Genomic DNA, 10,212 nt, shown 5'->3' with positions numbered 1-10,212 from the left:
TTCGGTCAGCCCGAGGCTATAGTAGAAGACACTTGCCCAAGATGCCACGCAGTGGGACTAAACCCGGGACCATGTGGTTGGTAAGCAAGCTACTTACCACACAGCCACTCCTACGCCTATATATGTATATAAAAAAAAAACGACAGGCTTCTTTCAGTTTCCGTTTAGCAAATCCACTCACAAAGCTTTGGTGAGCCGAGGGCTATTTAAGATGAAGTGTTGCACAATGGGGCTGAAGCCAAAACCACATGTTTGAGAAGGAAACTTCTCAACCTACTGACTTTCTGTCTGGATTATCACTTAATCCAACACAGACTCTCAAATCTCTGATTCTCTGGATTCTGGCAATCTTTTCCTTATTATGTTTTAATAACTAAATAACGACGTCTCTCAATGTTATTGTATTCAAATCTGATCTGTCTTGTGTTTATCAACACTAAATTAGCTTCATGTCTATTGATGTCTAGTTATTGCAAGACTTACTCAATTAACAGTTGATTAGTTGTCTGGATTTTAAAAAAATTAACATTGATATTGTATTAGCATCGTTAACCAGGTGTTACTACCCACCACCACCCTCTCACAACCTTCAAATTTTTCGTTTTCATTTTATCAAAAGGTCTTTGTGCTGAAGTCATTAAAATTCTCTTCTGCACATAGCTAACAAATGAATTTATTTCATTTTGGTGGAGTATTATAGACTTAGTTAATTAATCAATTATAATTGCTCCAATAATGGGCCACAACAGTAAAAAAACCAGAGGGGGAATCTTGTATGTGGTCATTCTCATTTGGTCTGTTAGAAATAGCAGTCAAGTCTCTTTTAAATTACACCTTACTGCTTTCAGAAATGGAAAGACATATTGGATTATGGAACCCATGGCCTGCGAGGAAAATGAAGCATTGACAGTAGATGCAGGCATGGCCATGTGGTAAGAAATCTGCTTTCAAATCACATGGTTCTGGATTCAGTCCCACTGCGAGGCATCTTGAGCAAATATTTCTATCGTAGACCCAGACTGAGCAAAGCCTTGTGAGTGGATTTGGTAGACAGAAACTGAAAGAAATCAATAATATACATACATATGTGCATATGTATGTACATGCGTACGTACATATGTACATAAGTCAAAAAGAAATGATGGAATGAGTAGAAGGCTTAAAAAAAGTTTTTGAGAAAAGCCTTCAAGATGGTGCTCCAGCATGGCCACAGTCCAATGACTGAAACATCAGAAATATTTTTCTTTAATCGCAGGTCTACTTGATCAGGACTGACCTGTGGCTAAATAACAACAACAACAACAGCATCAGCAATAATTGTTAGTGATATTTTGTTTGAGAAATATTTCTTGAATTGGAATAAATTCTCTTTTGCCACTTTTTTCTTTTCTTTTTTTCTTTTTGAAGGAATATATTTTTATTTATTAATTAACATAATGGCTTCATAAAAAAAATTATTTCATTGAATATTTCAGATTTAATTGATACTAAAAATAAAAAAAAATAATTAAAAATTCTTCAAATCTCTGTAACTATTGTCCTTTTTTTTTTTTAAAGAACCACCACATTCCTGCAAGTTTAACTTAGCATTTTTTTCTAATTATTTTTGGTTTTATAGAAAATGTGATTGTTTAAAATGAATTTTAGATAATTCATTATAAATTAATTTTTTTCAATCAGGCAATCTAATTTATATTCCGTCTTTCTATTGTGTTTTCATGTGAAGTTTTGTAAAGATTAATAGTGCTACCTAATTCATCCAGCTAATCAAATTAGATGAAGAAAATTTATATTCAGTTCAGCTTCAGCTGTATTCATGGAGTTCCTTTAGGATTGATGCCATTTCGATTCGAAACCTATTATAGATTCTTTGAAGAAATGCTATTTTGATATGTAGGTATGGTCGGAAAGTTTGTTTCGTGACAACATAGTTTTATGTTCAGATCAGATCTTTTGAGCTGCATCATGGGTGTCTTCTGCTATAGTTCTGGACTGACCTATAAAATGTCAGAGAATTTGGTAAACAGAAACTGTAGGAAACTTGTCATATATATATATATATATATATATATATGTACACACACACACACACACACACACATACATATATATTCTCTTTGACTCTCTTTTATTTGTTTCGGTTATTTGACTGCGGCCATGCTGGAGCACCGCCTTTTTAGTCAAACAAACCACCCCCAGGACTTCTTCCTTGTAAGCCTAGTACTTATTCTATCAGTCTCTTTGCCGAACCACTAAGTTATGGGGACATAAACACACTAACATCGGTTGTCAAGCGATGGTGGGGGGACAAACATACACATGCACACATACATACATATATATACACGATGGGCTTCTTTCAATTTCTGTCTCCAAATCCACTGATAAGGCTTTTGGTTGGCCCGAGGCTGTAGTAGAAGACTCTTGCCCAAGGTGCCACGCCGTGGGCCTGAACCAGGAACCATGTGGTTGAGAAGCAAGCTTCTTACTACACAGCCACTCCTGCACCTATGATAGATTCTTTTATTCTTTTATTCTTTTACTTGTTTCAGTCATTCTTCAAGGTGGTGCCCCAGCATGACCACAGTCTAATAACTGAAACAAGTAAATGATAAAAGATATATATATACATACATTCATACACAAATGCATGCAGACAGACAGACAGACTAGTACAAAACTGGTTTTCTGGAACTTTTTCTGGTTAACCGATTTTTTTATGAACCAGGGGCCATCACCTTGTTAACAGACTCTTGATTGAACAAATATGAAATTTACTTAACACATTAAATTAAATACAGGTCTCAGGTATGTTAGTGTAAACATACTGGTACGTAGTGTAGCTGGTGTGAATCATGAGTGGCTCCAGACAGTCAGTGCCTGGTCAGTTGGTGCTGGACCTGTGTGCGTGTGTGTGTGTGTGTGTGTGTGTGTGTGTGTATACATGAATGTGCATCACCACCACCATCATCGTCATCATCATTTAACATCTCTTCCATGGCCTGCATTGGTCAGATGAAATCTGTTGAGGCAGATTTTCTAGAGCTGGATGCTCTTCCTTTCACCAACCCTCATTTGTTTCCAAGCAAAGTGATATTTCCCCCATCATCAAACATGTCTCTATGGGAGACTGGAAGCAATCTCACTTGCATGACAATAGGCTTCTTTCCGTTTCCATCTTCCAAATCCACTTCCAAGGCTTTGATCAGCTTGGGGCTATAGTAGAGAACACTAACCCGGGGTGCCACTCATTGGAATCGAACCCAAGACCACATGGTCTAGAAGTAAGCTTCTTAACCACACAGCCACATCCATGCCTCTCAATGTTCACATATTTCATGCTTGAGCGAAGCACTTTTGATATTGTCAGCCCTTGTTCATACATCTGATGACCGATTGGTCTGTGCTTTGAGGGACTTGTGGAATAAAGATTACTCTTACTTTAAAACAAGATAAAGGTTGGCAGCAGGAAGAGCATCAAGCAGTAGAATACTGCTTCAGACAACTTGCCATCCAAGCCCATGCTAGCATGGAAAACACCCATGCCTCCTGTCCCCATTCCAAAAAGAATTCTACCCAGTATTGAATGAATATAAAGGACACAGGGATAGGAGATCTTTAGAAAGACCCTTTTATGTGATGTTGTGGACTTCATCTGTTTCCTGGCTTAACACCTCCTCCTGGTCTGCAGATATCTTTAACAAAGACCTCTCTGTTGCTAGCCAGGATTCTCTTCTGAGGATGACTTCTTTCATCAGTTTTGGAGACTAGAAAATGTCTTTGGTGCTACCGTTTCTTGTTTGGTTCAGCCAGAAAAGCAACAACAGAATAAGTTTGTCTTTCTTCCATTTAGTTCTATGAAATAAATTACCGTACCATTCTATATTCTATACATTGAAAATACATTAGTACTGTTGGCAGATCAGTTTGGTCGGCCGAAATAAAACAAAATGCGATAACGACATGCGATATATCATCTCAGATAAGTAAATAACCTTTCAGTGTTTTTTAAAAAACCTTCTAACCGAGCACATGATTGCCATATTGAATCTATGCTTTGCGTGTGAAGAATGGATATCCGAAAAAGCAATCACGTTAACCAACTGTGTATCCATACAGAGGAAGAGTGTAGCCAATCGGAATACAATTATTAGCTTTAATTTTTATTCTGATGATAACATAACGGCGAATCTTTTGATAGTTTATCTGATAAATGGTGAAGCCAAAGTAAGATGAGAGACTGTACACATTCTTTACATACATTGGCAGTGATTTATTTATCAGAAAAAGCCATATCAAGTAGTATCTGTATTTTATTAGATCAAAATAATTATTCATAGCGGTTTTGATGTATTATCCTAGTACATTCACCTTTCTATCGGAGCTGGATCTCACTTTCGAGATATTGAATATCCAGTTTGAATCTGTCCAGTTCTTCGGATACATGCATACCCTCGCAGTAGATTGTAATTCATCGTATTGGCTCAGTTTTTAGTTGAGTTAGATTTATGGCTGGTCAGAGGTTGACAAGAACAATGACAACAGCATAGATCTTTTGCTATGTAGCTTTATAAACATTGAATAATTCTCTACGATAAAAGTTTGATGCTGATGATAAGATGAGAATGACGGTGATGGTGATAATCTTAGGTAATTAAGTACAGCTGGGGTAAAAGAGGTGGATTTGATAAAGTGTGAAATCCATAATAATGATTATAACAAGAACAATAATAAGAACAAGAACATGAACAATAAAGATAATAATAATAATGATGATGAGGATGATGATGATGATACCCTGTTGAGCTTCTAGAGATAGTTTGTTGCTTAGGGAAAGCAAGGATTATCAGGAGGGTTCTAAGTACTTGAAAGACTAATAATAGTAATAATAATAATAATAATAATAATAATAATAATATTATAATAATAATAATAATGGGTGCTTCATACCAACATACACTGGAAAATGTAATGGACGAAAAGGGGAAGGCAAAAATCCTCTGGGATTTTGACTTCCAGACAGACAGGGTATTGGAGCAACCTTTAGGAGAGTCAAACCAGAGTGCCTAATAACTGACATGGCAGTGCCAAGAGATCAACACATCATCACGAAAGAAAGAGAAAAGGTTGATAAATATGGAGACCTGAGAAATGAGATTGTTAAGATGTGGCAGCTATGAGAGTCAAACATAAAGCTTATCCCTATTGTCATTGGAGTATTGGGTTCGATACCACCCAATCTGAAAAAAAAAACATCTGGAAACTTTAAAAATACCCTACAATCTAGATGTATTGCAAAAGTTGGTATGACTTGGAGCTGCACGCATATTGCATAAAGTACTGTCTGTCTGAGGTCCTTGTTGTGACTTGGCAAACACTACAAACCCCCAGTAAACACATCTTCAATCAACAACCTCACGATATTGTATACTGTGTGACGTCTATAATAATAATAATAATAATAATAATAATAATAATAATAGGAAATAGAGGTAACAGACCTGGAAATAGAGGTAATTCGAATGTGGAATCTAAAAACAGAAACAATTCCTATCATAGTAGGTGCCTTAGGTATAATAAAAAAATATTCAGACAAATACATAACAAAAACACCAGGACTTACAAATATATATAACATACAGAAAATTGCACTACTAGGCACTACACACATCCTACGCAAAACACTTTCAATACAGTAACCATAAGAGCATCACAGCAAACCACAGCACATACCCAAGGCACACAGAGCTGTGCTCGGTAGTGAAGTGAAAGCACGTTATAAAAATAAAACTACTGAATAATAATAATAACAATAATAATAATCCTTTCTACTGTACGCACAAGGCCTGAAATTTGAAGGAAGGGATTAAGCTGATTACATTGATCCCAATGCATAACTGGTACTTATTTAATTGATGCTGAAAGGATGAAAGGCTAAGTCGACCTCGGCGGAATGTGAACTCAGAATGTAGCATTGGGCGAAATACCGCCAAGCATTTCGCCTGGCATGCTAACAATTCTGCCAGTTCACTGCCTTAATATTTATTATTATTATTATTATTATTATTATTATTATTATTATTATTATTATTATTATTATTATTATTATTATTATTATTATTATTATTATTATTATTATTATTAATAATAATATTAATAATAATAATAATAATAGAACAAGACTACACGGAAGTGAACAAGACTACACCGGGGAAGTTTAACATGTGAGAACGATAAATCACTGCTCCGAAACTTATCCAAAAACATCGGAAATAAAGACATCGCATTGAGCCAAAAAATAGCTGACAAAGGGTTGGATTATATCCGAGTAAGTAATACTCATTGAAATTTATTTCTATTTTTCCAAATATAACGATGTATTTTAACTTGATACCTCCACTACCCGCACAGCGATCGTAAACACGTGTTACATCAAAATCAAACCATCTTCGAACCCCAAAACACCATGTACAAAAAAATTACAAACAGATTAAATAACACCGGTATTATTACACCCAAGAATAACAACCGAGAAGTGTGTACTGTAAGCTTGTTACGAAAAAAATACGAAGATCTGAACGTGCAAAACAATTTGACAACAGAAATAAACGAACCGATACCCTACGAAAACGATGACCGTCAAAATAAAGGATCGGACATTGTTCCTCATGTCCCGCAAACAAAACCAAAACGGCATAAATGGACACGTGAGGAATACATTTCGATACTATACGCCTATTTCACAGCAGTGCTCTACCCAAAAAATGAAAACGCAACAACACATACATATAAAATATGGAAGAAAAATAACATAACAAAAACACCGGGACTTACAAATATATATAACATACAGAAAATAGCACTACTGGGTACTGCACACATTCTACGCAAAACACTTTCAATACAGTAAACATAAGAGCACCACAGCAAACCACAGCACATACCCAAGGCGCACAGAGCTGCGCTCGGTAGTGAAGTGAAAGCACGTTATAAAAATAAAACTACTGAATAATAATAATAAAAATAATAATAATAATAATCATAATCATAATAATAATAATAATAATAATAATAATAATAATTTTGGATCAAGGCCATTGAATAATATTGTGGACAACATCAATATTTATTACAGTCGAAAAGATTGCACTACTTGCAGCAGGTGACATACTGTGAGGACAGCTGTTAGTGGAATGACCTCTTTCCTTCATTGCCTCCTGCCTTTCATGTGTATCAAGATTGAGAGGACAGGAAACAAGAATTACAAAACATTATTTTTTAATTTCAATAAAAAATTTTTATTATTACTTTTACTGATAATAATAATAATAATAATAATAATAATAATAATAATAGTAATAATAATAATCCTTTCTACTTTAGGCACAAGGCCTGTAATTTTAATGGGGCGGGGCCTGGTCACTTACATCAGCCCCAGTGCTTGATCGGTTCTTATTTTATTGATCTCCCAAAGGATGAAAGATAAAGTTGACCTTGGCTGTATTTGAACTTGGAACCTAAAGCCAAGCATTTTGTCTGATGTGCTTAACAATTCTGCCAGCTTGTTGCCTTTAGGCATTTAGAAATAACACCAAACAGAAAAGAACATTGCAGGTAGAGATATGGGTGAGGCTGCTAAGTCAAAGAAATGCCTTGTAGTGTTTGTTCTGATTCTTTATGTTTTGAGTTCAAATTCAGTCCTTTCAGGGGTTCATAAAATAAAGAAACATTGTAATACTGCAGTCAATGATATCAACTAAAAATCTCCTCTCAAAATTGCTTACCTTCTACCTTAATTACAAACAGTTATTTCTTATTGTCGTCAAGTGTCTTATACCATCATCATCGTCTAACATCCGCTTTCCATGCTAGCATGGGTTGGACGATTTGACTGAGGACTGGTGGACCAGGAGGCGACACCAGGCTCCAATCTTATTTGGCAGAGTTTCTACAGCTGGATGCCCTTCCTAACGCCAACCACTCTACTATATATAGGCACAGGCGTGGCTGTGTGGTAAGTATTCTGTTTACCAACTACATGGTTCCATGTTCAGTCCCACTGCGTGGCACCTTGGGCAAGTGTCTTCTACTATAACCTCGAGCCAACCAAAGCCTTGTGAGTGGATTTGGTAGACGGAAACTGAAAGAAGCTCGTCATATATATATATATATATATATACACACACACACACATATATATATGTAGATGCATGTGTGTGTGTCTGTGTTTGTCCCCCCACCATCGCTTGACAACTGATGCTGGTGCGTTTACATCCCCCTGTAACTTAGTGGTTTGGCAAAGAGACCGATAAAATAAGTACTAGGCTTACAAAGAATAAGTTCTGCGGTCAATTTGTTCGACTAAAGACGGTGCTCCAGCATGGCCACAGTCAAGTGACTGAAACAAATAAAAGAAATATATATATATATATAATCATGTGTATGTAGATATGTAATGATCAAGAAGGTGAATGGCAATGACCTTTTTGTGTGCACAGTCTGTGACAGACCGTGCCTGTCTTTGGCTGGCCTCAGATCTCATTTGGGAACCCATGGAAAATGAACCTGCACCAACTATTCTGCCTATATGTCTGTGTACACCTTTCAATGCAATGTATGCCAGAAGGTCTGCAATTCTAACAGAAGCCTCAAAAGACATTTTAAAATCCACAAAGATCAGAACTTATCTGCAGTTCTTGGTGGTCCAAATCAGATATGCAATCTATGTGTCTTTTCAGAGTATTGTCTGGTTTAAAAAGCCACATCAGACGCCATGATGGTTCTAAGGCGTAGGTACTGGAGGTGGTCAAACTCTGCATAAAGAGTAGGCAGCCATATATATATATATATATATATATATATATATATATATATATAGATATGTTTCTGTGTGTATGTATATACACTGCTGAATCCCAGATCAGAAAGTTTCAGTAAATGGAAGCTTACAGACAAGTTTCTTTTGGTGAATTGGAGAACACCACCCTCTCTGACTTGAGCAACTGTATCACAAACTTTAGACCCCTTCTCTTTATTCTACACTGTTTAGCCTTATGACTCTATAGTCAAAAAGGACATAACTCTAATTCTTTCTTTTTCTTTTTCTGGGTTTTTTTTTCCGTTTCACCATTCCATTTTTCGAACCCACCTTCACTTTGTAGCAGAATGGATTGACAAAAGCATAAATGACAGACAGAGAGCTCCCTTTTATTTATAGTTGTTATTAGACGCAGCAGAAAACACTTAGCTATAAACATCATGTTTTAACCATTTGCTCTGATTGGGTAGTTTTTAGGCACAATTTGTCCCTTAAGCAATTTCGCCAAATTACCCGGTCAACCAATTAGATGCACTCAAATGGATCACATGTTCTCTTGGCGGAAAAACTTTCACATTGCTGTAGAGCCCAGCAATTTCCTTAAACAGATCAGGAGTCCAGCTTGTGTTTGCCAGCAAGAAGCTATTTGCTCGCTTTTCTCCGCGTTGCAAAAGAATGAAATTCATCACTGCTGACACCGTCAATATTGCCGCTACCAACTCTTACTGCATCTAATCCTGACAACATCATAATTCCTCCTTGCACATGTAAACTCACTAAGTGAATATGACTTTTAGCGTTCCCACAGAAACCTTCATTTACCTTATACAATGTTTAATGTCAATTCACATTGAATTATGCAGCAATCTTATGTTCTTTTCATAGAACACTTGTAATGTATGTACTACCAGTTCTGTTGGTATAATAGATTTTTTGCTATATTTGCTTATGTCTCCTCACAGACATGTATATTCTAACAAGTTGCTCCTTAAATTTTGCACCTCTCTTGTTCAATAAACACTGAGTTAAACTTGCAAAGCTGTTTATGCTCTCTTTTCAATTTTTAATGTTTATTTTAGCGGGTCATCAAACTATCAGTTTGGTTTCCCTGCTAAAACTTTGTTTTTTTCTTCCTGATTCCTCTTGTTCTATTGTTTTGATTTGTAACTTGCATAGCCCATGTGCCCAGAGCCTGACGATTACTTGGAGACGCTAGGCGTATTTTAAAACCTGCTTAGATAATATCTTCAATCTATGAATTGATTTGTAGCTCATAACTATATACTGTGTATATTAAACAATATTTATCTCCCACCACCAGATGGAGTACTTTTCTTGTTGATCTTACCCTAATGGAAAAATAAACTATATATATATATATATAATATATATAT

General features: G+C 36.0%; 1 protein-coding gene across 3 annotated transcripts in view; it reads left to right on the top strand.

Annotated features, from left to right (window-relative positions):
• The first annotated feature begins 6,309 nt into the window (after nt 1-6,309).
• LOC106880532 (alpha-1,6-mannosyl-glycoprotein 2-beta-N-acetylglucosaminyltransferase) overlaps nt 6,310-10,212 on the top strand; it is a 472,677-nt gene continuing 468,774 nt past the window's right edge. For 2 of the 3 annotated variants that reach the window (XM_089339717.1, XM_089339718.1), the window contains exon 1: nt 6,310-6,328. The gene's annotated coding sequence lies outside the window, so the exon portion shown is untranslated. The remainder of the gene's footprint in view (nt 6,329-10,212) is intronic. The other variant, XM_089339719.1, reaches the window with a different exon arrangement.

This window comes from Octopus bimaculoides, chromosome 22, assembly GCF_046866305.1.
Source record: "Octopus bimaculoides isolate indiv1 chromosome 22, ASM4686630v1, whole genome shotgun sequence".
Taxonomy (NCBI): Eukaryota; Metazoa; Mollusca; class Cephalopoda; order Octopoda; family Octopodidae; genus Octopus; species Octopus bimaculoides.
This window is presented reverse-complemented; position numbering and strand designations above follow the sequence as displayed.